The following is a 26061-nucleotide window of genomic DNA, read 5'->3' on the forward strand; positions in this document are numbered from 1 at the left end:
CGCCCGCCAAATCGGACCCAGAGTGGCGCCGCCCGCCAAATCGGACCCAGAGTGGCGCCGCCCGCCAAATCGGACCCAGAGTGGCGCCGCCCGCCAAATCGGACCCAGAGTGGCGCCGCCCGCCAAATCGGACCCAGAGTGGCGCCGCCCGCCAAATCGGACCCAGAGTGGCGCCGCCCGCCAAATCGGACCCAGAGTGGCGCCGCCCGCCAAATCGGACCCAGAGTGGCGCCGCCCGCCAAATCGGACCCAGAGTGGCGCCGCCCGCCAAATCGGACCCAGAGTGACCCGGGCCACCAACTCGGACCCAGAGTGACGCCGCCCGCCAAATCGGACCCAGAGTGACCCGGGCCACCAACTCGGACCCAGAGTGACCCGGGCCACCAAATCGGACCCAGAGTGACCCGGGCCACCAACTCGGACCCAGAGTGACCCGGCCCACCAAATCGGACCCAGAGTGACCCGGCCCACCAAATCGGACCCAGTGACCCGGCCCACCAAATCGAACCCAGAGTGACCCGGCCCACCAAATCGGACCCAGAGTGACCCGGCCCACCAAATCGGACCCAGAGTGACCCGGCCCACCAAATCGGACCCAGAGTGACCCGGGCCACCAAATCGGACCCAGAGTGACCCGGGCCACCAAATCGGACCCAGAGTGACCCGGGCCACCAAATCGGACCCAGAGTGACCCGGGCCACCAAATCGGACCCAGAGTGATCCGGGCCACCAAATCGGACCCAGAGTGACCCGGGCCACCAAATCGGACCCAGAGTGACCCGGGCCACCAAATCGGACCCAGCGTGACCCGGGCCACCAAATCGGACCCAGAGTGACCCGGGCCACCAAATCGGACCCAGAGTGACCCGGGCCACCAAATCGGACCCAGAGTGACCCGGGCCACCAAATCGGACCCAGAGTGACCCGGGCCACCAAATCGGACCCAGAGTGACCCGGCCCACCAAATCGGACCCAGAGTGGCCTCAACCCTGAGGGGCTACAACTACCAAACCAGCGCCTGAGGGGCACCCAAGTGTGAATGTCTTGCAGGGGCAGCCCGGGCACCATTCCAAAGCACTATCTGTAGTTCCTTCAGGAAATACCCATCTAGTTATTATTATTATTCAGTCCGCACGTAATGCGGCCCGAACCGCTTCACTCACAGACTCCAGTGAGGTGTCATTTCGAAGCCAGCGTCCCCAAGAGGTGTGCTAAGTATTTTTCGTGTCGATCGGATTTGTAGTTTTGGCGCAATTTGCGTTTGAAAATGTTTTTTCCCCTCATTGTAATGCATTTCAATAGGGAAATTTTCCCATAGGTTATAATGGCCGGGTTTCTGAGGCAATTTGAAATGTACCTGCCACCTGGCTGATTAGCTCATTGATATGTGCAGTCAGGCCCAGTTACTATGCCAACGCCTGCGAACTGTACATGACCCCAGCACAGTTTTGCCAGATAATATCAGCTCTTAAAGTGATAGCACAGCACAATTTAAAAGCACTATCTGTAGTCTTATTATAATTATTGCCCCGCTCACCAAATCGGACCCAGAGTGGCGCCGCCTGCCAAATCGGACCCAGAGTGGCGCCGCCCGCAAAATCGGAACCAGAGTGGCGCCGCCCGCAAAATCGGACTCAGAGTGGCGCCGCCCGCCAAATCGGACCCAGAGTGGCGCCGAACGCCAAATCGGACCCAGAGTGGCGCCGCCCGCCAAATCGGACCCAGAGTGGCGCCGCCCGCAAAATCGGACCCAGAGTGGCGCCGCCCGCCAAATCGGACCCAGAGTGGCGCCGCCCGCCAAATCGGACCCAGACTGGCGCCGCCCGCCAAATCGGACCCAGACTGGCGCCGCCCGCCAAATCGGACCCAGAGTGGCGCCGCCCACCAAATCGGACCCAGAGTGGCGCCGCCCGCCAAATCGGACCCAGTGTGGCGCCGCCCGCCAAATCGGACCGAGTGGCGCCGCCCGCCAAATCGGACCCAGAGTGGCGCCGCCCGCGAAATCGGACCCAGAGTGGCGCCGCTCGCCAAATCGAACCCAGAGTGGCGCCACCCGCCAAATCGGACCCGGAGTGGCGCCGCCCGCCAAATCGGACCCGGAGTGGCGCCGCCCGCCAAATCGGACCCGGAGTGGCGCCGCCCACCAAATCGGACCCGGAGTGGCGCCGCTCACACAATCGGACCCGGAGTGACCCGGGCCACCAAATCGGACCCAGAGTGACCCGGGCCACCAAATCGGACCCAGAGTGACCCGGGCCACCAAATCGGACCCAGAGTGACCCGGGCCACCAAATCGGACCCAGAGTGACCCGGCCCACCAAATCGGACCCAGAGTGACCCGGGCCACCAAATCGGACCCAGAGTGACCCGGGCCACCAAATCGGACCCAGAGTGACCCGGGCCATCAAATCGGACCCAGAGTGACCCGGGCCTCCAAATCGGACCCAGAGTGACCCGGGCCACCAAATCGGACCCAGAGTGACCCGGGCCACCAAATCGGACCCAGAGTGACCCGGGCCATCAAATCGGACCCAGAGTGACCCGGGCCTCCAAATCGGACCCAGAGTGACCCGGGCCACCAAATCGGACCCAGAGTGACCCGGGCCACCAAATCGGACCCAGAGTGACCCGGGCCACCAAATCGGACCCAGAGTGACCCGGCCCACCAAATCGGACCCAGAGTGACCCGGCCCACCAAATCGGACCCAGAGTGACCTGGCCCACCAAATCGGACCCAGAGTGACCCGGCCCACCAAATCGGACCCAGAGTGACCCGGCCCACCAAATCGGACCCAGAGTGGCCTCAATCCTGAGGGGCTACAACTACCAAACCAGCGCCTGAGGGGCACCCAAGTGTGAAAGTCTTGCAGGGGCAGCCCGGGCACCATTCCAAAGCACTATCTGTAGTTCCTTCAGGAAATACCCATCTAGTTTTAACTTGCTATTTGCAATAAAGGAGAAGGTGGATGATTTTAAACTTTTATATTTTACTGGTGGGAGGTTTAAGTATTAGCGTGCCGAAAATAGCAGCTGATCACGCAGCCGCTATGGGGCCCCTGAATAAGAGGGACCCGGCGCACCCCCCCATCATGCATTCACCATATCTGTGCTATACTGTGTGTGTTTGTGCAGGGGCTGCATTTTACTGTGTGTGGTGGGCCTGCATTATACTGAGGGGGCTGCATTATACTTTGAGGGGGTTGCATTAAACTCTGAAGGGGCCACATTATACTCTGAAAGGGCTGCATTGTATTTGGAGTGGGGGGCTGCATTATTCTGTGTAAGGGTGGCTGCATTATACTGTGTGTGAGGGGATTGTACTGTTCTGTGTGTGTGTTTGCTGGGGGGATGAATTATACTGTGTGTGGGGCTGCATTATACTCTGAGGGGGCAGCATTATACTCTGAAAGGGCTGCATTATACTGTGTGGGGGACTGCATTACAGTCTGAGGGGGCTGCATTATACTCTGAGGGTTCTATTATACTCTAAGAGGAGCTGCATTATTCTCTGTGGGGACTACATTACACTCTGAGGCGGGCTACATTATACTCTATAGAGGACCATGGGGAGTGCATTTTACTATATGTATTATATGGAAACTGCATTGTACTGTATCGTGGACTATCTGTACCAATCATTCTTCCTCAGCCAGAGTAAGGGTAGGTGCACACAATAAGTAAATGATGCGGGTTGGATGCTGCATACTTGTGCAGCATCCAGATGTTACAGCAAAGTGGATGGGATTTCAAGAAATGCCATGACCACTATGCGTGCACAGACACCCGCAGCTCACCTGCGGAGACGGACATGCGGCGCGTCTCTCCATACTGCAGCATGTCTATAGGTTTTATTTCACCCGTACAATGTATTGGACGTGGTGAATCTGCACGGTTCTATGAACACAGAGGATTCACTTGCATTCAATAGCCAGCAGCGCTTTGGACACAGTGGACATGTGCTGCGTCCAAAGCGCTGCCAATTAATGACCATGTGCACATACCCTAATATTTGCAGATGACACTAAACTCTGCAGGGTAATCAATACAGGGGAGGACAATTTTATATTACAGGCTGATTTATGTAAGCTAGAAGCTTGGGCTGATAAATGGCAAATGAGCTTTAATGGGGATAAATGTAAGGTCATGCACTTGGGTAGAAGTAATAAGATGTATAACTATGTGCTTAATTCTAAAACTCTGGGCAAAACCGTCAATGAAAAAGACGTGGGTGTATGGGTGGATGACAAACTAATATTCAGTGGCCAGTGTCAGGCAGCTGCTACAAAGGCAAATAAAATAATGGGATGTATTAAAAGAGGCATAGATGCTCATGAGGAGAACATAATTTTACCTCTATACAAGTCACTAGTGCGACCACACTTAGAATACTATGCACAGTTCTGGTCTCCGGTGTATAAGAAAGACATAGCTGAACTAGAGCGGGTGCAGAGAAGAGCGACCAAGGTTATTAGAGGACTGGGGGGTCTGCAATACCAAGATAGGTTATTACACTTGGGGCTATTTAGTTTGGAAAAACGAAGACTAAGGGGTGATCTTATGTTAATGTATAAATATATGAGGGGACAGTACAAAGACCTTTCTGATGATCTTTTTAATCATAGACCGGTGACAGGGACAAGGGGGCATCCTCTACGTCTGGAGGAAAAAAGGTTTAAGCATAATAACAGACGCGGATTCTTTACTGTAAGAGCAGTGAGACTATGGACCTCTCTGCCGTATGATGTTGTAATGAGTGACTCATTGCTTCAATTTAAGAGGGGACTGGATACCTTTCTGGAAAAGTATAATATTACAGGGTATATATATTAGATTCCTTGATAAGGCGTTGATCCAGGGAACTAGTCTGATTGCCGTATGTGGGGTCGGGAAGGAATTTTTTTCCCCATGATGGAGCTTACTCTTACCACATGGGGTTTTTTTGCCTTCCCCTGGATCAACATGTTAGGGCATGCTAGGCTATGGGTTGAACTAGATGGACTTAAAGTCTTCCTTCAACCTTAATAACTATGTAACTATGTAAAGATGCCAAGAAACAAGCATCGACAACTTCAATATTGTAGATTGTGCTCGTTTAGCGGCCTGAACTTAGTGCATGTAAATACAGCAGAAATGTTTCTGTGTGATGGTGCAATATGTGAGCATTTGGGGCCCCACTTTGTCTAAAACCGGCCCTACTGGTAATGTCGGCTGTGCGTTGCAGCCGCCACCTGTGTGGTCAGTTTTGGGCTCTGCTGCACGGAGTGTGCAAAGCTGCTATACAGTAAATGTTCGATGGATGCCGCTGAAGGATTAAACCAACCAGAGCGCACATATTGTATGAATCATTTGTTTATATTCGGTATTTACTTTAATAAGCCGCTTTTTACTTGGCTACCATGGAGCTTCATTATACACCTGCATAGGAAATTATTTACTTATAGGGAGTGAAATTTGCAAGAGTGCCATAGTGAAAAACTTGGCAGAACTCATCTCCACAATCACTTTTCATTACTCTATGGTGGATGACGAATAAATAAAAATGTGCAATAATATTTACTATTTGGTATTTTGAAGGACACAAAGAATATAATTTACATTTTATTAAAGAGGTCGCCCACTACTTTTACATTGATGGCCTATCCTTAGGATAAGTCATCAATGTCTGATCGGCCGGGGTCCAACACCTGGTACCCACGCCAATCAGTCGTTACTGATGTCAGCAGCGGTCGGCCGGAAGTACCCAGTTGGCGAGCTGCTCCATCTACTTATAGTGGCTGTGGCGGGGTATGGCACATCCGCCTCCTATTGATTTGAATAAGAGGTGGATGTGCAGAACGAAGACCAAGCCAGTACAAGTAGATGGAGCAGCTCGCCAACTTGGTACTTCCGTCCGGCACCGGCACTGGTAACAGCTGATTGGCACGGGTGCCAGATCCCGGCCGATCAGACATTGATGACCTTTCCTAAGGATATGATGACGAGAAGACCCTGCAAATTAATATGAAAACTTTCCCAGCAGAACAAAAACTCATCAAATACTGAAATCACTTCACCTGAAGATAACAGGCATCAGCAATACAAGAGTAAAAGAAGGGGGATAGCCATTGGCTAGTCATAACTGGCTACTGGATATGATGGCAGACAACCATTTGGACCTGTTGCATGATCTGCTGGCCAGTGAAGAGGGTTTCCATTTAACTAGGGGTGGTAATTTGTAGAACAATAAGGCCTAGTACACACATCAATATACAAAAATTGACGTTTGGCCATTTATACACAGATTGTGGCTCCAACAATTTTTGACAATGTGAGCACAGCCGTGTATTTTTTCGTCTTTCAGTAATTCAATACTGAAGTAACTGATCACAAGAGTGAGGATTCACTTTAGTGGAGAGATCATGGTACCTTTGCTTGTGGAAATGAAGAATCCTCCATAGGTTTTTATGAACCAACGTGATTCGGCACCGGACTGGCACGTTTTTCGAGGTAAGAAACCAAATGCCAAAATGTGTTGGTTAATAAAAGCAATTAATTTATACTATTGAGGATTCTTCAGTCCCGCAAGCACAGCCCAAGTCCCATGATATATCTACTTAATGTCCCTGTAACAAACTACAGAAAAATTGGTGCAAGAGAATGTCCAAAATATGCAAAAATCTTTATTAAATGTATAAAAAGTATAACAACAAGGAATACAGAAATGGTGGATAAAAAGGTGCAGATAATATGTACCGTACGCCTGGAGACAGATCACACCTCACCACAAATCAGCAGGCAGGCAGAGCATGCACAGGGTGTTACCCAATTTGCTTGCTGCTACATTTTAGAAATCCCTTAGTGTACCATAAATAGGACACAGGAACATGAACCAGCCAATGCATATCACTTAATGTAAATATTCAATGTACATAAAAGATATCCTACCAGCTGCTGACCTGGGGAGAGCGCATCCACTCCAGACCCACCCCAACGCGCGTTTCGGCGATGTCCTTCCTCAGGGGGTGTGTCGAGTCACCCACTAGATTCTGTTTTTATAATGCCAGTAATTAAGAATAGCTAATGCGCAGGGGTGCCGCACAATCAGGGCGTCAGACCGGCGCCGGAAAACATGGGCCCATGTGATCCGACCCCGGACCGCGACCCGGAAGTACGGCAACAACCCTATGCGCATGACCGGAAGTATTGGTGCGGCCATGTTGGAAAAGGGAGCGCCGCAGTATACGTGGGAAAATACACCCACGCCATGGACCAAGATAACAGTGCGGCCATAATACAAGCTGGCAAAGGTACCCAAACATGTAAGTATAATAATAAGATACAAATATGTCATCCCATGCACGCAACTAAATGCATAACAAGATGTACAAGGTCATACAACGCAGAAATGTGGCACAAAGAGAGATGGTAACTAATAGTATACATTTCTAGCTATACTGCATAATGCGTACCAATATACAGCAAAGTATAAACATATAATACATGCTCAACATGGTCATTAGACAACACAAAACACATTATTGTTACATAATCCTATAAACATAATAATATCTAAACAGTAAATATGTCAATATAAGAAAAAGACAACAATGTGTATATTCAATCTAGATAATAAATATAATAAACAAAATACACAGCAAGAGAATAGAAAACACAATGCCAAGTATATATCAATACAACCATGATGAGCATAGTACGACGCATACATAAAAAGCATAGCCTTCTACTGTATATATATATATATATATATATGCGCATATAGAGGATGACAGAAATTATAACAAATCATAAAATCCATGTTAAAGGGGCCACATAAAAAATTGGTCCAACGATGATCCTCTACTTCACCGGAACAAATTTTCAGGTAGATGACACGGCAACGAGCATAATAGTGCTACCAAAATAAACAATAATAAAAGAGAAAATAAAGACAGAAATTTAAAAAATTTAAAATGCCAACAGTACAGAAATCTTCACAAATAGCCAACCCTTGGAAACAGCTCTTATTCACAGAAAAGGGACAAAGGAGAGACATTCATTAAGGCCATATGGATGAACTGTGTTCAACCGCCAAATCCATTTGGTCTCCATCTGATTAAGACGTTTAGATAGATTCCCCCCACGTATATTGATCTTGATGCAATCAATGCCACGTACTCGAAGAAGAGCACTATTACAGTTATGCAATAACTTAAAATGGCGAGGGATTGTTTTAAGGGTGGTTGGCTCCGTGTGAGTAGCCGCCGCCTCAATGCCCAAAACGTGTTCTCTGATACGAACTTTGAGTTGTCTCGATGTGAGGCCAATGTATATAAGCCCACAGGGACATGTGGCAAAATATACCACATATCTTGTTGTACAAGTTATATGATGGTTAATTTTGTACAGCTTAGTCCCATCAAAGTTACTAAATGTATCAGCACGATCCACGTTTGGGCAAGCGACGCAGCCACCACACAGAACACAACCCACCCGCCTTGGGAATCTATCCAAAAATGTCACTTTTTGATAATTATCATAGTGACTGGAGACCAAAAGGTTGCGTAGATTTTTACCCCGTCTATACGCCACCGATGGTTTATCCGGAATAATTTTGGCAAGGGTAGCATCCACTTTCAATATAGGCCAAGCATTTGAAATAGCGGAATAGACCCTGTCGGACTGCGAGTTGAACGTAGTGACAAAACGTGTCACCTGTTTATTGGAAGAGGATTGAGTTCGTGAGTTGCCATAGAGGAGATCATGCCTAGAGGAGTATTTTGCCCTATGATATGCCCGTTTAAGTACACGCCGGCTATATCCCCGAGCGAGGAAACGTTGTTTTAATTCCTCTGCCCTAAATTCAAAATCCGCATCTGTGGAACAAATCCTCTGGATGCGGAGAAATTGGCTGATGGGGACTGACCTAATCATGTGCCTAGGGTGTCCCGATGTGGCATGAAGCAGGGTATTTGTGGCAGTCTCTTTCCTAAATACATCTGACCGTAGCATACCACAAGAATCCCTACTTATAGTCACATCGAGAAAGTCAAGTGTGGTATCACTAGAACAAAAGGTAAGATGAATATTACGGTCATTGCTATTCAATGTATCTACAAACTGCGCAAGGTCGAACGGAGTGCCCGCCAGACAAAGAAGATATCGTCGATGTAGCGTTGCCATAACAGGACACGCTCAATCGACCCCAATTTGTCAGACAGGAAGAGATCCCTCTCCCACAGCCCTAAAAAGAGACCGGCATAGGACGGCGCAAAGGCCGCCCCCATGGCGGTCCCCTGGAGCTGCAGGTAGAAGCACCCCTTAAATATGAAAAAATTGTGGGTGAGGGCGAACTCCAACAGCTCCAGCAGAAGTGTGCGGATGCCTAAGGACAAAGAGGACATCTCCAGAAAAAATTTCACAGCCGCTATACCATCACTATGTTTGATGTTTGTATATAGTGATTCCACATCCGCTGAAGCCATTAGAGTATCACCCTCAAGATACAGTCCGTCGACCCTGCACAGAAAGTCACCCGTATCTTTCAGGAAGGAAGGGAGGCCCATATCCAAAGGTTGGAGATAATAATCAATCCATTTGTTTGTACTTTCCAAGAAATTACCCACCCCAGATATAATAGGTCTGCCAGGTGGTGTGGCGGAGTTTTTATGAATCTTAGGGAGTAGGTAGAGAGTAGATATCGTTGGTTCAGGAACCACCAGGGCCAATGCAAGATCTTTGGTGATAATGCCGTCCTCAAGTGCCCTTTGGATAATACTTTCCAACTGAGATGAATAAGCTGAGAGGGGATTATAGAAAAGTTTCCTATAGCATGTTGCATTATTGAGCTGACGAAAAGACTCCCTCTCATACATCTCTCTGGGCCAGAGGACGACATTACCCCCCTTATCCGCAGGTTTCAAAATAATATTGGGCAGTTCCTGAAAATATCTCAACCTACCCCTCTCATTTTTTGAAAGATTATCTTTAATTGAGAATTTTGGAATTCTATACAACTCCGCCACAACCACCTGGACAAACAATTCAATGTTTCAACAAGTAGATAATGGGGGGAATTTCTTGGAACGTGGGAGAATAGATGGAGGAACCTTACCTCCTTCTCCCACATGTTCAATGGCTAGTTCTTCAAGGATTCTTAGGGCCTCTTGTTCCTCCTCTGTCGGAAAAAGGGAATTAAGTGCATTGTTATGAAAGTATCTTTTGAATAGCAATGACCGTGCAAAAATATGTACGTCCTTGATTGTTGAAAATAAATCGAAACAGGATGTAGGTACATATGAGAGACCCTTCCCCAAAAGGTTTAAATCTACATCAGAAAGTGTCAGATCACTTAAATTAATCACCTTGTTATCACAGTGCATTTTTGATGGAGCTCCATTTCTTCTGTAAGGATGAAATGAATGATCCCGGAGTCTTGCATCAGATCCAGTGGTGGATACAGAAGCACCCGAGATATCAGAATGCCTGCTTACAGATGAAACCGAAGTATTTGATGCACTCCTACGTAGAGGCCCACCATTAGATTTTCTCCACAAAATTAACCATCATATAACTTGAACAACAAGATATGTGGTATATTTTGCCACATGTCCCTGTGGGCTTATATACATTGGCCTCACATCGAGACAACTCAAAGTTCGTATCAGAGAACACGTTTTGGGCATTGAGGCGGCGGCTACTCACACGGAGCCAACCACCCTTAAAACAATCCCTCGCCACTTTAGGTTATTGCATAACTGTAATAGTGCTCTTCTTCGAGTACGTGGCATTGATTGCATCAAGATCAATATACGTGGGGGGAATCTATCTAAACATCTTAATCAGATGGAGACCAAATGGATTTGGCGGTTGAACACAGTTCATCCATATGGCCTTAATGAATGTCTCTCCTTTGTCCCTTTTCTGTGAATAAGAGCTGTTTCCAAGGGTTGGCTATTTGTGAAGATTTCTGTACTGTTGGCATTTTAAATTTTTTAAATTTCTGTCTTTATTTTCTCTTTTATTATTGTTTATTTTGGTAACACTATTATGCTCGTTGCCGTGTCATCTACCTGAAAATTTGTTCCGGTGAAGTAGAGGATCATCGTTGGACCAATTTTTTATGTGGCCCCTTTAACATGGATTTTATGATTTGTTATAATTTCTGTCATCCTCTATATGCGCATATATATATATATATATATATACAGTAGAAGGCTATGCTTTTTATGTATGCGTCGTACTATGCTCATCATGGTTGTATTGATATATACTTGGCATTGTGTTTTCTATTCTCTTGCTGTGTATTTTGTTTATTATATTTATTATCTAGATTGAATATACACATTGTTGTCGTTTTCTTATATTGACATATTTACTGTTTAGATATTATTATTATGTTTATAGGATTATGTAACAATAATGTGTTTTGTGTTGTCTAATGACCATGTTGAGCATGTATTATATGTTTATACTTTGCTGTATATTGGTACGCATTATGCAGTATAGCTAGAAATGTATACTATTAGTTACCATCTCTCTTTGTGCCACATTTCTGCGTTGTATGACCTTGTACATCTTGTTATGCATTTAGTTGCGCGCATGGGATGACATATTTGTATCTTATTATTATACTTACATGTTTGGGTACCTTTGCCAGCTTGTATTATGGCCGCACTGTTATCTTGGTCCATGGCGTGGGTGTATTTTCCCACGTATACTGCGGCGCTCCCTTTTCCAACATGGCCGCACCAATACTTCCGGTCATGCGCATAGGGTTGTTGCCGTACTTCCGGGTCGCGGTCCGGGGTCGGATCACATGGGCCCATGTTTTCCGGCGCCGGTCTGACGCCCTGATTGTGCGGCACCCCTGCGCATTAGCTATTCTTAATTACTGGCATTATAAAAACAGAATCTAGTGGGTGACTCGACACACCCCCTGAGGAAGGACATCGCCGAAACGCGCGTTGGGGTGGGTCTGGAGTGGATGCGCTCTCCCCAGGTCAGCAGCTGGTAGGATATCTTTTATGTACATTGAATATTTACATTATGTGATATGCATTGGCTGGTTCATGTTCCTGTGTCCTATTTATGGTACACTAAGGGATTTCTAAAATGTAGCAGCAAGCAAATTGGGTAACACCCTGTGCATGCTCTGCCTGCCTGCTGATTTGTGGTGAGGTGTGATCTGTCTCCAGGCGTACGGTACATATTATCTGCACCTTTTTATCCACCATTTCTGTATTCCTTGTTGTTATACTTTTTATACATTTAATAAAGATTTTTGCATATTTTGGACATTCTCTTGCACCAATTTTTCTGTAGTTTGTTGCTTTAGCATTTGGTGTGTCTTTTGACATCCGTTACACAGGCACTGGTTACCTCTTATATATAATATATTGTGTCACCATGATAAGAGGGTTCACTAGATTGTGCTTCTTTTGTTTTCCTTATCTTTATTTAATGTCCCTGTAAAATTGCAATAAAACAGCATAGATCTTGTGTGGTCCCGTTGCAGAAGGCTGAAAATATTCCACAGATTCTCAAATGACTAGAATTCATCCACCTTCATAGTAATTGTTCTCCTTCTGATGTGAGGACACGGGCAACAGTCTCAGAAAATCCCTGTGTACGGGAAATGACTATTAGGTGAAATCGATCATTATTATAGCCTCCGCAGTGGCTGATGTGTCGGAGCCTGAAGCGCGTTTATCAGACTTCTCATTGTTTGTTGGAATGAATGCACAACGCTGGGCATTGTGTGGCTTTAATAACTTTACCTTCATTGTTCATCAGTACAAACCTCACAGACGGCCGTTATGAGCATTGAGTGATCAGCAATGAGATGAAAATTGTGACTTTGCAATTAGCAGAGACTTGTAAGAGGGCTGAAAACTGCTCTGCTCTCCAAATACCCTCTTAGGCCTCGTTCACATGGCCGCATTTTCAGTCCAAATGTGATCTGGCAAAACGTTAGATCGCACTCAGACCAATGTTAGTATATGGGGCCGAGCACATGTCAGATTTTTTTTTCTCTGACCCAGTTGGTGCTAGGTAAAGATTGCTGCATGCCTGAATTTGATCCAATATTCGGCCATCCAAGGCAATAAGTCTGTGGAAACCATCAAACTGCACCCAGATGACATCTGAGTGTAGTCCGATTTCCACAGTCTACCAGAATGCATAAGATGGAGAATTATTTTTATCCATCTTCAAAGTCCCCACTAGAATGTAAAGTGCTGCGGAATATGTTGGCGCTACAGAAATACAATTATTATTATTAATATTATTAGATGCAGCAAATGCCAAAAACATGGATGTCATAATATATTTATAAGCACAGCTCCCACACTGATGTCCTATGGTGTTGTTTTATTATTGGAAAAGCCACACAAAAAGCATTGTATGTTGCTGATGAAATCCTCATTCTCTGGAAGATGTGCAAGTACACGTCTGTGTTCACACTTTCATCACAGAATATGGAGCCCACAATCTATGCACCCATGGCCGCGCACCAGATGATGATCTTTGGATCATGAAGTGGTGTGTGAATTTTCTTTGTGTGCTGATACCTATTGTTCCGTGACTCAACACCCCTGGTTAGGCTACTTTCACACTAGAGTCGGTACAGGGCCATCGTCATGCGTCGGCCAGACGTACCGACGCATATTGTGAAAATAATGAACAATGGGGGCAGCGGATGCAGTTTTTCAACGCATCTGCTGCCCCATTGTAATGTTCGGGGAGGAGGGGGCGGAGTTCCGGCCGCGCATGTGCTGTCGGAAATGGCCGACACAACGCACAAAAAAAAGTTACATGTTACATGCGGTCCGCCAAAACACTACGCATCCGTCACAAGACGATGCGACGTGTGGCCATACATCGCAATGCGTCGCTAATGCAAGTCTATGGAGAAAAAACGCATCCTGCAGGCAACTTTGCAGGATGCATTTTTTCTCCAAAACGACGCATTGCGACGGACAGCAAACAACGCCAGTGTGAAAGTAGCCTTAGATGGAAGTGCCTTCCTCATCTTCTATCACATCCTGAAGTCAATTATATTTGAGGTTGTCCCCCTCGATTAAATTATGCCCTGCTGATGGTCGGTGGCCTTGGGTGAAGGGACATGGTGACATGCTTGTTCTGATGACCAGTTCCTGCTGGGATCATTTCCTTAATTTCCTGGGGCTTTTCATACTCCTCATAGCACACGCTACCATGAGAGATGATGAGTAGTGATGAGCGAATATACTCGTTACTCGAGATTTCCCGAGCACGCTCGGGTGTCCTCCAAGTATTTTTTTAGTGCTCGGAGATTTAGTTTTCATCACCTCAGATGAATGATTTACAGCTATTAGCCAGGCTAAGTACATGTGGGGGTTGCCTGGTTGCTAAGGAATCCCCACATGTAATCAAGCAGGCTAATAGCTGTAAATCATCCAGCTGTGGTGAAAAAAACTAAATCTCCGAGCACTGAAAAATACTTGGAGGACACCCGAGCGTGCTCGGGAAATCTCGAGTAACGAGTATATTCGCTCATCACTAATGATGAGTTCTCCTTCAATGGAAGTCTTCAAACAGAGGCTGGACAGACATCTGTTTGAGATGGTTAAGTGACTCCTGCATTGGTCAGGGGGTTGCACACGATGACCTTGGAGGTCCCATCCCACTCTAACATTGTATGATTCCTCTCCTGGATGACTGAAACAATGACAAATATCTGAGCACGTGATTATCTATTTTTTTTACGTCTGGTATGGATCCTGTGTTTCACCACTTCTACCTCAAACCATCCATACTGCTTTTTGCCAGAAAAGGAAAGAAATGGACAGCCACAGTTGTGGCCTTCTGTGAGTGAACCTGTTTGTACATAGGCCTCTGCAATCCCAATACGCCATGTTGAACGCACTCACATAACACTTCAGTCCTTAAAGAAGAACAACATGATAGACAGTGAAGTGATACAATGAGCCTCATTCCTATCTATACTCTGTTTTGGTAAAATGTGAACCTAGCTTAAGTTGGTTTGGCTCGATGCTCAAAGAATGAGGCCCGATAAGCATCATCCTGTGTAAATTTGGAAAATCTACACAGTAGAAGGGGATCCTGCACTCAGGACTTCGTTTTGAGGCAAAGTGGAGAGGCACCAAAGAAAGACCCCTGTACTTATGGATCTGGCCCATCTTTGTTCATGATCAGCTATTCATGTGAATGGTTGATCATTACATTTACACTGTCTACTGGTCAGTATACACCCTTCTTAGAGTAGAGGTTGACTAATCAAAGGGAAATGTCATAGAAAATAGGTTTCCTTGAGATAATCTAAAAATATCTTGGAAAAAAATCCCAAATCCTCCCACACATGTCCCGATCCTTCTGCAATACTTTGTGTTATCGTTGACCAGGAAATAGAAGTGTAATAAATCCACCTCCGAGAATCTATTTCTAGAACTAATCAAGATCCTCTATTTAGCAAGCAGTAGCTGTTACACAATCAAGTCTGGGTTTCATCCTGTAATCCAGCAGGTGCTAAAATTATAACATTGTGCTATCCGTGAAACTTGTAGGAAGTTACACACTCACATATCATTAGTACAATGTTTAGATTACTGATACATAATGTGTTTCTATAGAGATAGTGGAGAACAGGGGATTATTTGTATTTTTGCCACAAATTCATCTGGAATATAGTTTCTAAAGAAGGATGTCAGAGTGAAATGAAAGGACACTGCACTCTGGGGTCCTTTCATTTACTGAAAAGACCTTATGCCCATTTCATATTTTTCTTAGCCTTTCGCAGAATGAAAAACAGCTTTTTGTTAAAAAAAAAATTATTATGATCCACAATATGAGGATCAAAATAAACAAAAAGCACCAAGATTATGTTGGTAGGTAACTCTGTTTGTCCTTTACTGTACACTGCCCTTGTTAAAAGAATTACTCCAAAATCGCAAGTTATTCCCTATTTATATGATGCATAACGTGCTGATCACGGGGGGTCTGACTGTTGTAACCCCTGGGACCCTGGGAATTAGACTTCAAAAACCCAGAGAATAGGGCTTTGCTGTGCCCCATCTTGAAAGGAGTAGATGTCTACACCATACTTACACCATATTCATTGTCTAAGGGACTGCCCTAACAAAATGTCAGTGAATTGTAGGATTGATATCCGACTTGAAGGCTACCGTCAATATAAATTCATTGACAGAGCAAAATTAATATTTACATGTCTGTTCATGCCCTGTGGAGGTGCATACAGAGTGAATTCTTCTTTGTTGTTTTTGCTTGAGCTTAGAAGGGTTCAAGCAAAAACAAGAAAGAAACTTGTGTCTCTGTGAAGGAACAGCTGCTGAAGTGTTTGCTAGCAACTAGATGAAAGTACCATCAGTGTCACCAGTGTTAGCTTATTGCTATGTACCACCAATCTATGTCTATTCAAGCATATTACCTCTTCAGGAGACTTTACAACTATCGAGATAGTTGCTTCCTTGTAACTTATTCAAGGTCCAGCACAACCCCTGCTTGGTTTCTCAGTGCACAGCTGTAGATAATTGACAGTTCTCCACTAAAGTAATCACATACCGTAGGAGTGATTATCGATCAAATAGAGCGCAAGCCTAGTTAGCAGCCTTACTATGGTCTTCGGCCAGGTCTTCAGACTATGTTTTCTATGAAATGTGGTCACGAAGCCAGGCTATGATTCATGATGCCTGTAGTTTAGGCAACATGGCTTGACCGACAGCTTCCCTTTAAGTTCGAAACTGTAGATCACTTATTTATTAGTACAACAACTACAACCACTGTTGCTCTCTCCACAGTGTTTTCCCTTGACAGATAACTACACCTCTCTCTTGCTTCACACTTGTACACAGTGCTACACACATACCCAATGATGTAGGACTATCCGTGGAGCTCCACAACAGTGCAGGCTACAGAAAACCTCACCATCAGCTGTAAGGACCCTATTACGTGCCAGATACCTCCTATAAAGCAACTGCTGCCTCAAGCCCCAATTCATACACAACGGGAAAGTAACAAGCAAATCTGACAAATGCTAAAACTTCCTATTCAGAACCACACGGCACCAAAGAGACGTCTGCCCGACATAACTGCTTATCATAACCCCAAATTATGTAATTATGATGTCTACAAATTTACACAAGATCGGAAAATGTGTATTTTCTTCTGTAAAATACTGATTTTTTTTCAGAATTAAAGAATTTCCTTTAAAAATTTTGTAAGCAGTGGAGCATTGTAACCTTAAAACTGCCAATTTTCACTAGAACAGTAAGGGCCGATAATCCAACCCATACTGTTTCCTCTTCGGATAGAGGGTCACAAAGCATCCTGGAGATGGGTTACTAGTTTTCCAGGGTGGGTGGCACTGATTACCCTCATCTGCACATTGTCAGTTCCTTACTAAAGTAAGAGACTTCAGCAAATTATAATTTGACTCCTTGAGAGAAGATTCAGGAAATGACAAAGTATTTTCATAAACTGCCGTTTTCGCTTCTTAAAGTCAGAGCCAATTAGGAGACTTTTTACGTTATTATTGCTTATACCTCAACTTTAATAAAATCACAATTGTGGATCATCAATATAGTTTTGTGAAATTGTATTTAAAGCCCAAATCTTGTATCCTGCACTTTTCACCAGTTTTTCCCTTTGCAGCCTTTATCTGTAATTTTCAATTGTCTCTGAGCTAGTAGGTGGAGGGTGTTGAAAAACAGCAGAATCCTGAAGATATTATACAGCACTACTGAAAAAAAAAGCTGCAGTCTTCAGCATGTAAGCGCTTGCTTGTCTCTCATTGTGTTGAGTACTCTTCACTTCTCCTCCTACCTCCACAGAGTTTAATATCCCGTGAAACCTGACCCCTCATCAGCCCTTCAATTTAGACGGGTTTGATATTTGCTTTGAGAGTAGATGATCAGTAAAGGAGGCAATCGGAAGGGATGAAGTAACTCATAAGTGGAGAAAAATACACATTTTTATGATCAAATATATTACAAAGTTTTTTTTGTTTTTTTTAATTTGCTTGTACTATTGATTATGTGTACATATTCTGTGTAACCTGACTCCTCACTGTAGAGCCAGCCCTTCTTGCTTTTAGACAGATCTGATCTGAGTTTTGAGAGTGGATGATGAGTAAAGGAGGCAAGGGGAAGGGAAGAAGTAGCTCATAAATGGAGAAAAAACACATTTCTATGATGAAATATATTACAAAGTGTGTGTTTTTTATTTGCTTGTATTATTGATTATATGTACGTATTCTGTGTAACCTGACCCCTCACTGTATTGCCAGCCCTTCTTCAGTTTACACTGATTTGGTGTGGTTTTTCTAGGAGTTTATGATGCCTTAAGGAGGCAGGGCTAGAGGAAGAAGTGGCTCGTAAGTGGAGACAGAAGCAAATTTCTATAATAAGATATATTACAAAGGGGTTATCTTTTATATTTGCTTGTACTATTGATTCTGTGTGTATATTCTCTGTAACCTGACCCCTCACTGTACTGCAAGACCATCTGGTCTTTAGATGGGTTACATCTGGTTTTTTTATAGTGGATAATGAGTAAATGAGACAAGGGGAGGGGAAAGAAATGTCTCATAAGTGGAGGAAGGAACACATTTTGATAAGATACTACAAAGTTTTTATATTTGACTACATTATTCTTTAATGATTTATGCAAAGTTTTTTTAAATGTCAGTGACCATTTCTATTGGCCCATGTTCCAGACACATCCCACAGAGAAAAAACTTGCCCTGTTTGGTATTCTACTCTGACAACCCCATGAAAGAAAGTATAGCATCTGTTTTTGCACAACATACTATATAGAAATATCTGAAGTGCACATGCATTGAAATAAAATAATTATCTAAAAAAAAACCTATGCTAAAATGGCTAAGTTGAATTACGGAGATATATCATCCTAATTATTTCTCACTATTTAAATGTTATTGTGTTATGCTGGATTAATAGTCCTGCCTTATTCTTTCCTTGCCTTGCCTTGCATTCCATATTAATCATACACCCAAAAGACGGTTCCCAGAGTCAATCGTATGAAAGAATACATTCTAATTAGCTCTCACATGTTTGTAAGCTGCAATAATTAACCTTGATGCTATGGTGGAAGTCTGATTACAGTAAGCAGCCATTTACAATAATAACAATAGACCAATAGCCGCCATCACAGTACTGTCCGATGCGCTGCTATCCCATGCACATCAAGGCGCATTTTTACCAAGGATTAATACCAGTAATGATGATTTACTTGCTCATATTACATACAGAAGTGCTCTATAGAGGTGCATGTTTTATTTTATTGTACCTGTCATGATCCAGACTGGGTTTTGAGTCCTGTTTTCCCTTTTTCCCGGTCTGGTCATGTCAATAGTTAACCTTTCACAGTCTCTGTCTGTGTTCAGGGTGGCTATTTATCACCGCTGCTTCCTGCAGGCAATGTCCATTATAGTTTTTGCCTAGTGCTGCCGTAGCTGACTCTGATTGCTCTGATTTGTCCTGCTGCGTTTGCTGTCTGAACCCGTGTCTCTCTTTTCCCCTGTTCCCGTCTTGTCTCAGTTTTTCCTTTTAGTGTCCAAACACCCTGGTTTTGACTAGGCTCATATCCTGTTTCTGTTCTTTGTCTTTTGGCTTATCCGCTCCTGACCATTACTGACCCCCTGGCTTGTCTCTGACTGTGAGTTTGCTTATTCCTTTGGTACTGCGCTACAGTCTAGGATTTGACCCTGCTTGTTTGACTATTCTGCTGCCACCTGTGGTAGCCTCACTGCTGCACTGCAGGTCAACTCTGTTTAGGTGCAGACCTGCTTCCTCTCTACTGCCATCTAGTGAAGCCTGCATCTACCTGCATTGCAGCAGCATGACAGTACCTTCATGTGGCTCAAATTTCATAAGAAGGTATTTAATGGGATACTCCATAGAATGCTAATAAATTAAGGGGCTGTTCCGGAAGATAAAAGTAATCAAATCATCAATCCAGATCCAAATTTGTAGAGGTCCCATCAATTGGCGTGTCAATTAGTGTTGAGCATTCCGATACCGCAAGTATCGGGTATCGGCTGATACTTGCGGGTATCGGAATTCCGATACCGAGATCCGATACTTTTGTGGTATCGGGTATCGGTATCGAAACAACATTAATGTGTAAAAGAAAGAATTAAAATAAAAAATATTGCTATACTCACCTCTCCGACGCAGCCTGGACCTTACCGAGGGAACCGGCAGCGTTCTTTGCTTAAAATGCGCGCGTTTACTGCCTTCCGTGACGTCACGGCTTGTGATTGGTCGCGTGCCGCCCATGTGGCCGTGACGCGACCAATCACAGCAAGCCGTGACGTAATTTTCAGGTCCTGAATGCCTAATTCTAGGCATTCAGGATTTTAAAATTACGTTACGGCTTGTGATTGGTCGCGTCGCAGAATTAGGCATTCAGGACCTGAAATTACATCACGGCTTGCTGTGATTGGTCGCGTCGCGGCCACATGGGCGGCACGCAACCAATCACAAGCCGTGACGTAATTTTAAAATGCGCGCGTTTCCTGCCTCCCGTGACATCACGGCTTGTGATTGGTCGCATCGCCCATGTGACCGCGACGCGACCAATCACAAGGCGTAACGTAATTTTTAAATCCTGAATGCCTAGAATTAGGCATTCAGGACCTGAAAATTACGTCACGGCTTGCTGTGATTGGTCGCGTCGCGGCCACATGGGCGGCACGCGACCAATCACAAGCCGTGACATCACGGAAGGCAGTAAACGCGCGCATTTTAAGCAAAGAACGCTGCCGGTTCCCTCGGTAAGGTCCAGGCTGCGTCGGAGAGGTGAGTATAGCAATATTTTTTATTTTAATTCTTTCTTTTACACATTAATATGGATCCCAGGGCCTGAAGGAGAGTTTCCTCTCCTTCAGACCCTGGGAACCATCAGGGATACCGTCCGATACTTGAGTCCCATTGACTTGTATTGGTATCGGGTATCGGTATCGGATTAGATCCGATACTTTGCCGGTATCGGCCGATACTTTCTGATACCGATACTTTCAAGTATCGGACGGTATCGCTCAACACTAGTGTTAATGCGTATGCTCAACTGTTCTACAGAGAACAAATGGAGGAGCAAGCGAGCAGGCGCACCCCTCTAAGGCAGATAAGTGCCTTTCGATGGAGATTTATTCAAGTCCATGTGGTTTGGCCACCACCGATCTAGAAGTGGTAACTTCTTCTGTTCGCAATAATCCTTTAATAACCAGGTATACTGTATAATAGATCTTATGAAGCCTGTATGGTAATGCATGGAGGTTGTGTACTTCTGTACTAAAGGGATTGGCCACTGCCTCAAGGGCTCCAGGCCAGTGTTCTTGCACCCTAGCTCATTTAACTTAGGACTTAAATATTGATGGCAAATCTTTAGATCAGTGGGTTTCACCTGGCACCCCAACCAATCAGGTGTTTGAAGCTCCTGATTTACACAGCATATATAATCAGTACAATATGTAGTAGCCGTTCTTGGATACTTCAGCTCAACTGCCATTCACTTCAACAGGAGCCATAGCTGAGAACAACTACACAATGTACCACACAGCTGCACTGTCCCGGCTCTGTACGCTGTGAAAGCTACAAATTGGGGAGCTAAGAATAGGTCATCTAAGTTCTGGAAAATCCCTTTGGGCTTCAGCAGGGACACACCCATAAATGTTGATGGTGTACCTGAGATTAAGTCATCAGTTTTAGAATGTATGGAAACTCTGTAAGAAGTACCTGTGATATAAGTAGAATCTACCTCTCTCCCATATCAATGAAAAATATCACTGGGATGAACATTTTGTTGGATATGAGAATGGTGGTGAAATAAAATTCTGTAAACTGTGGATATGATTGATATACAATATCATAAGTCACAGAATCAAGTCTAGAGAAGCCATTGATGGAGGTCTGAATATATGTGAAGCTCAAGTCCATCACAATCAGGGCCAGACTGGCCATCGGGCACTTCTGGCAAATGCCAGAAGGGCCGGTGCCAGTAGTGGGCCACTCGATCCGCCTCCTGCCACTGACAACTCACCCCCCCCGCCATCGCATTCAACTATACCAGCATGGTACAGTTGAATGCAATGATGGAGGAGAAAGCGTCTACAGATGCTCCCTCTCCCATCATTCCCCGCTCTGCCTCTGACACTGCGGGTGCGGGATGACGTCATATCATCGCACACCTGCTGTGTCCCGGGCAGACTGCAGCCGCTGAGATAGGAGCAGGAAGCAACGTGGGGCACGAGGAGAGGTGAGGAGTGTTTTTTGTTTGTTTGTTTTTTTACTGGACTGTGGGGCCATTCTCGGGGGAGAGGAGGAGAAGAGATGCGGGCTGTGCTGTATACTACTGTGTGCGCTGTGCTGTATATAGTACTGTGTGAGCTGTGCTGTATATAGTACTGTGTGGGATGTGCTGTATATACTACTGTGTGGGATGTGCTGTATATAGTACTGTGTGGGCTGTGCTGTATATACTACTGTGTGGGCTGTGTTGTATATACTACTGACTACTGTGTGGGCTTTGCTGTATATAGTACTCTGTGGGCTGTGCTGTATACTACTGTGTGGTCTGTGCTGTATACTACTACGTGGGCAGTGCTGTATACTACTATGCAGGCTGTGCTGTATATACTACTGTGTGGGATGTGCTGTATATACTACTGTGTGGGCTGTGCTGTATACTACTACGCGATCTGTGCTGTATACTACTGTGTGGTCTGTGCTGTATACTACTGTGTGGGCTGTGCTGTATACTGCTGTGTTATCTACTACGCGGGCTGTGCTATATTATGCAGGCTGTGCTATATACTATGCGGGTTGTGCTATGTACTATGGGGAGTATATTATATTCTATGGGGGAGGCCATGTTATGTACTATGTGTACACAAGTAAAATGCTTCATAATCAGATTGTTTTTACTGGAACAAAAATCATTGTTCTCAGCAGCACATCGCCGGTGTAAACTGTACATGTGCTGCTGATAACATGATACTGTATGGTGATCTGTTAGTGATCTCTTAGTGATCGTTCTGTCCCATCATTATTCCTCAGCTGGTGAAAAGAGGCCGGGAAACAAGTGTTGAACAACTTCAGTATTGTCGATCAAACTCATTTAGCTGCCTGAACTCAGCGCACGTAAATACAACAGAAATGCTTTTGTGTGATCTACATAATGTTAGTATTTGGGGCCACATTTTAAACTTTACTTAGGGCCCCACTTTGCCTAAAACCAGCCCTGCCTACAAGTGTACAAAGATATTATACAGTCACCATGTGACAAGTGGGCCTGTGTAACTTCAAATGCCAGGGCTGAATTTTAGTCCCAGTCTGGCCCTGATCACAATCCTATACAGTATACTTTGTATAGCTGTCAACCTTGTCTTGGAAGTTAGATCTTTGAGGTGGAAGAAGAAAGGTGGTGGAAATTGGATGACTTCACGGAAAAGAAGATTATCTTCACATCGGAGAAGTGAGGGATATGGTTGTTTATTATTTTGTTGTTTTTTTTTACAGGGGACATGGGCATCGGTGGATTAGACTTAAGGTGAGTATTATGGTTGTTTATTATTTTCTGTCTTTTAGAGGTGACATGGGCATCGGTGGATTAGGCGTACAGTGAGTATAATTGTGCTTCTGTATTTCAAATAAAGGAGTCTGTGTTTATCTTTTAATTAAAGGATTTTATTTTGGCTGTGTCTTTTTAACAATCTAACCATGCAGTTAGTAATGGGGGTGTCTTATAAAACAGCTGACATCAACCTCACAACCATTACCCCACTTGCCACCGCACCAGAGCAACTGGGAAAAGCCAAGCAAAGCGCCAGGATATATAGATGTGCCTTTTCTAGTGCAGCTGCGGGCTGCTATTTTTAGGCTGGGGAAGCCAATATCTATGGCCCCTTACCAGTCTAAAAACACCAGCGTCCAACTGTTTGCTTTAGCTTGGCTGGTTGTCAAAAATGGGGGGGACCCATGCCATTTTTTAAATTGTTTATTTAAACAATTAAAAAAACATGACATGGGATCTCTCAATTCTTGATAACCAACCATGATAAAGCTGACAGCAGAGGGTTGCAGCCCGCAGCTGTCAGTTTTGCCTGCGCTGGTTATCAAAAATAGGAGAGACTCTATGTCATTTATTTTCTATTTATTTACAGCACAGGTGCTGGCTGATGAATATTGCCATCAGTGGCGCCTACTCTCGCTGTTATCAGTGACAGCAGGCGTAGGTTGATGGGAGTAGTACTCTCACATCAGCCAACACGTGTGACTGGAAGTACCTTTTTTACGGCTGATCAGAGCCCTTGTTTGCCGCTCTGTCATGCAGATGACAGTGTGGCAAACAACTGATGTTCGGGACCCCATTCATCTGAATGGGGTCTGGTGTCCAGGTACCGTTCTGGTTCCCGAACCAAACTTTTTGTAGATGTTCAGACGAACTCTCCAGTCCCAAACATCCACGGGTTAGCCCATCACAAGTCACATGATCATGGATAAGATTGGCGCTACAAGGCTTTATCGTTAAAACAAAGCTGTTGGTAAGTTGTAGTTGCCCCATGCTGGCTAAAAATAGAGGAAAACTTTTGGGTAAAGGCATCCTTTTCAACTGTGTATCCTTATCTTACAAAGGCATCACTTTAGGGTCAGTAATTGTCCATACTCTACTGAGTATGAAGACGTCACAACACTAGGTCACCACCTCGTCTCACTCTGTTTTACATACACATCGGTGCTGATCAGACTAATTTTTCTTAAAACTCAGGAGTAGAGTTGAGCGACTTTCATTTTTTTAAGATCGAGTCGGGTTTTGTGAAACCCGATTTTGTCCAGAGTCGAGTCGAGTGCAGTCGGCCGATTATCGCTAAAAGTCGGGGATCGACCGAAACACGAAACCCAATGCAAGTCAATGGGGAAGCATAGTCGGCAGTGAGTGGAGGCCAGGAAAACACCTACAGTGCCCATTTTAATGCCAAAAACATCCATTCTTGTTTCTGAAGCTTGTCAATCTTAATTAACTTTATAATAATAGTTGGGCATAGGGAATTGGGGGTCATTTGGCAAAAGTTGTGGGGGGAGTAGGGCCGGCTCAAGTTTTTCGTGGGCCCAGGAAATGCGGACTACGTCACGGCGGTGTTGCAGGGAAAGGTAAGTATTTCAACGTTGCAAGTGCTGTGATCCTGAGCAAGCAGGGGGGGCCCACTCGTTCGCATTGGCACTGGCACAGGGCCCCTCAAAGTACAGCGATGTGTGTTTGCATGGCGGGGGCGCCTCCCACCAGCAGCGACACTTTTGCGTACTCTGAGGGGCCCTGTGCCAGTGACGTCGCCAACGAGTATGCCCCCCCACCTGATGAAGGAACCTGCACTTTCATCTGCACCTTCCTCTCTGTCCCTGTGTAAGGTGGTATAACATGCGGGAAGGGGAACCTTACTTTCAGCAGGGTCAGATTCTGGCTGTGTAGAGTATAAGGGGAATGTAGTGGTCTAGGTCAATGTACCAGCAGACTCATCTAGCAGTGGCTGGGCAATGGGCAGGATGAGGAGGAAACAGATATAGGGCCAAAGAATAAAGTAGGCTAAATGCAGTTCAAAATTGGTAACAGGACTAAACAGGCGGCATTGCTTTGTTCAGTGGAGTAGCAAACCCAAGAGCAGCAGACACTGTTTCAAGGGCATAACCACACTAGTAGGCCAAATGCAGTTTAATATCTGATAGTATAGGGCGAAAGCCAGAATGTGGAAGCTCAGCTTTGTTCAGTTGAGGACAACACCAGGCAGGGGCAGACAGACACCTTTAGTAGGCCGGAACAGCCAATTGCATTTTTAAAAATGGTAATTTGGAACTGAAGGTTGAAGCTCAGCTTTATTCAGTTGAGGACAACACCAGGCAGGGGCAGACAGACACCTTTAGTAGGCCGGAACAGCCAATTGCATTTTTAAAAATGGTAATTTGGAACTGAAGGTTGAAGCTCAGCTTTATTCAGTTGAGGACACCACCAGGCAGGGGCAGACAGACACCTTTAGTAGGCCGGAACAGCCAA

Source organism: Ranitomeya variabilis, chromosome 4 (assembly GCF_051348905.1).
Source record: "Ranitomeya variabilis isolate aRanVar5 chromosome 4, aRanVar5.hap1, whole genome shotgun sequence".
Lineage (NCBI taxonomy): Eukaryota > Metazoa > Chordata > Amphibia > Anura > Dendrobatidae > Ranitomeya > Ranitomeya variabilis.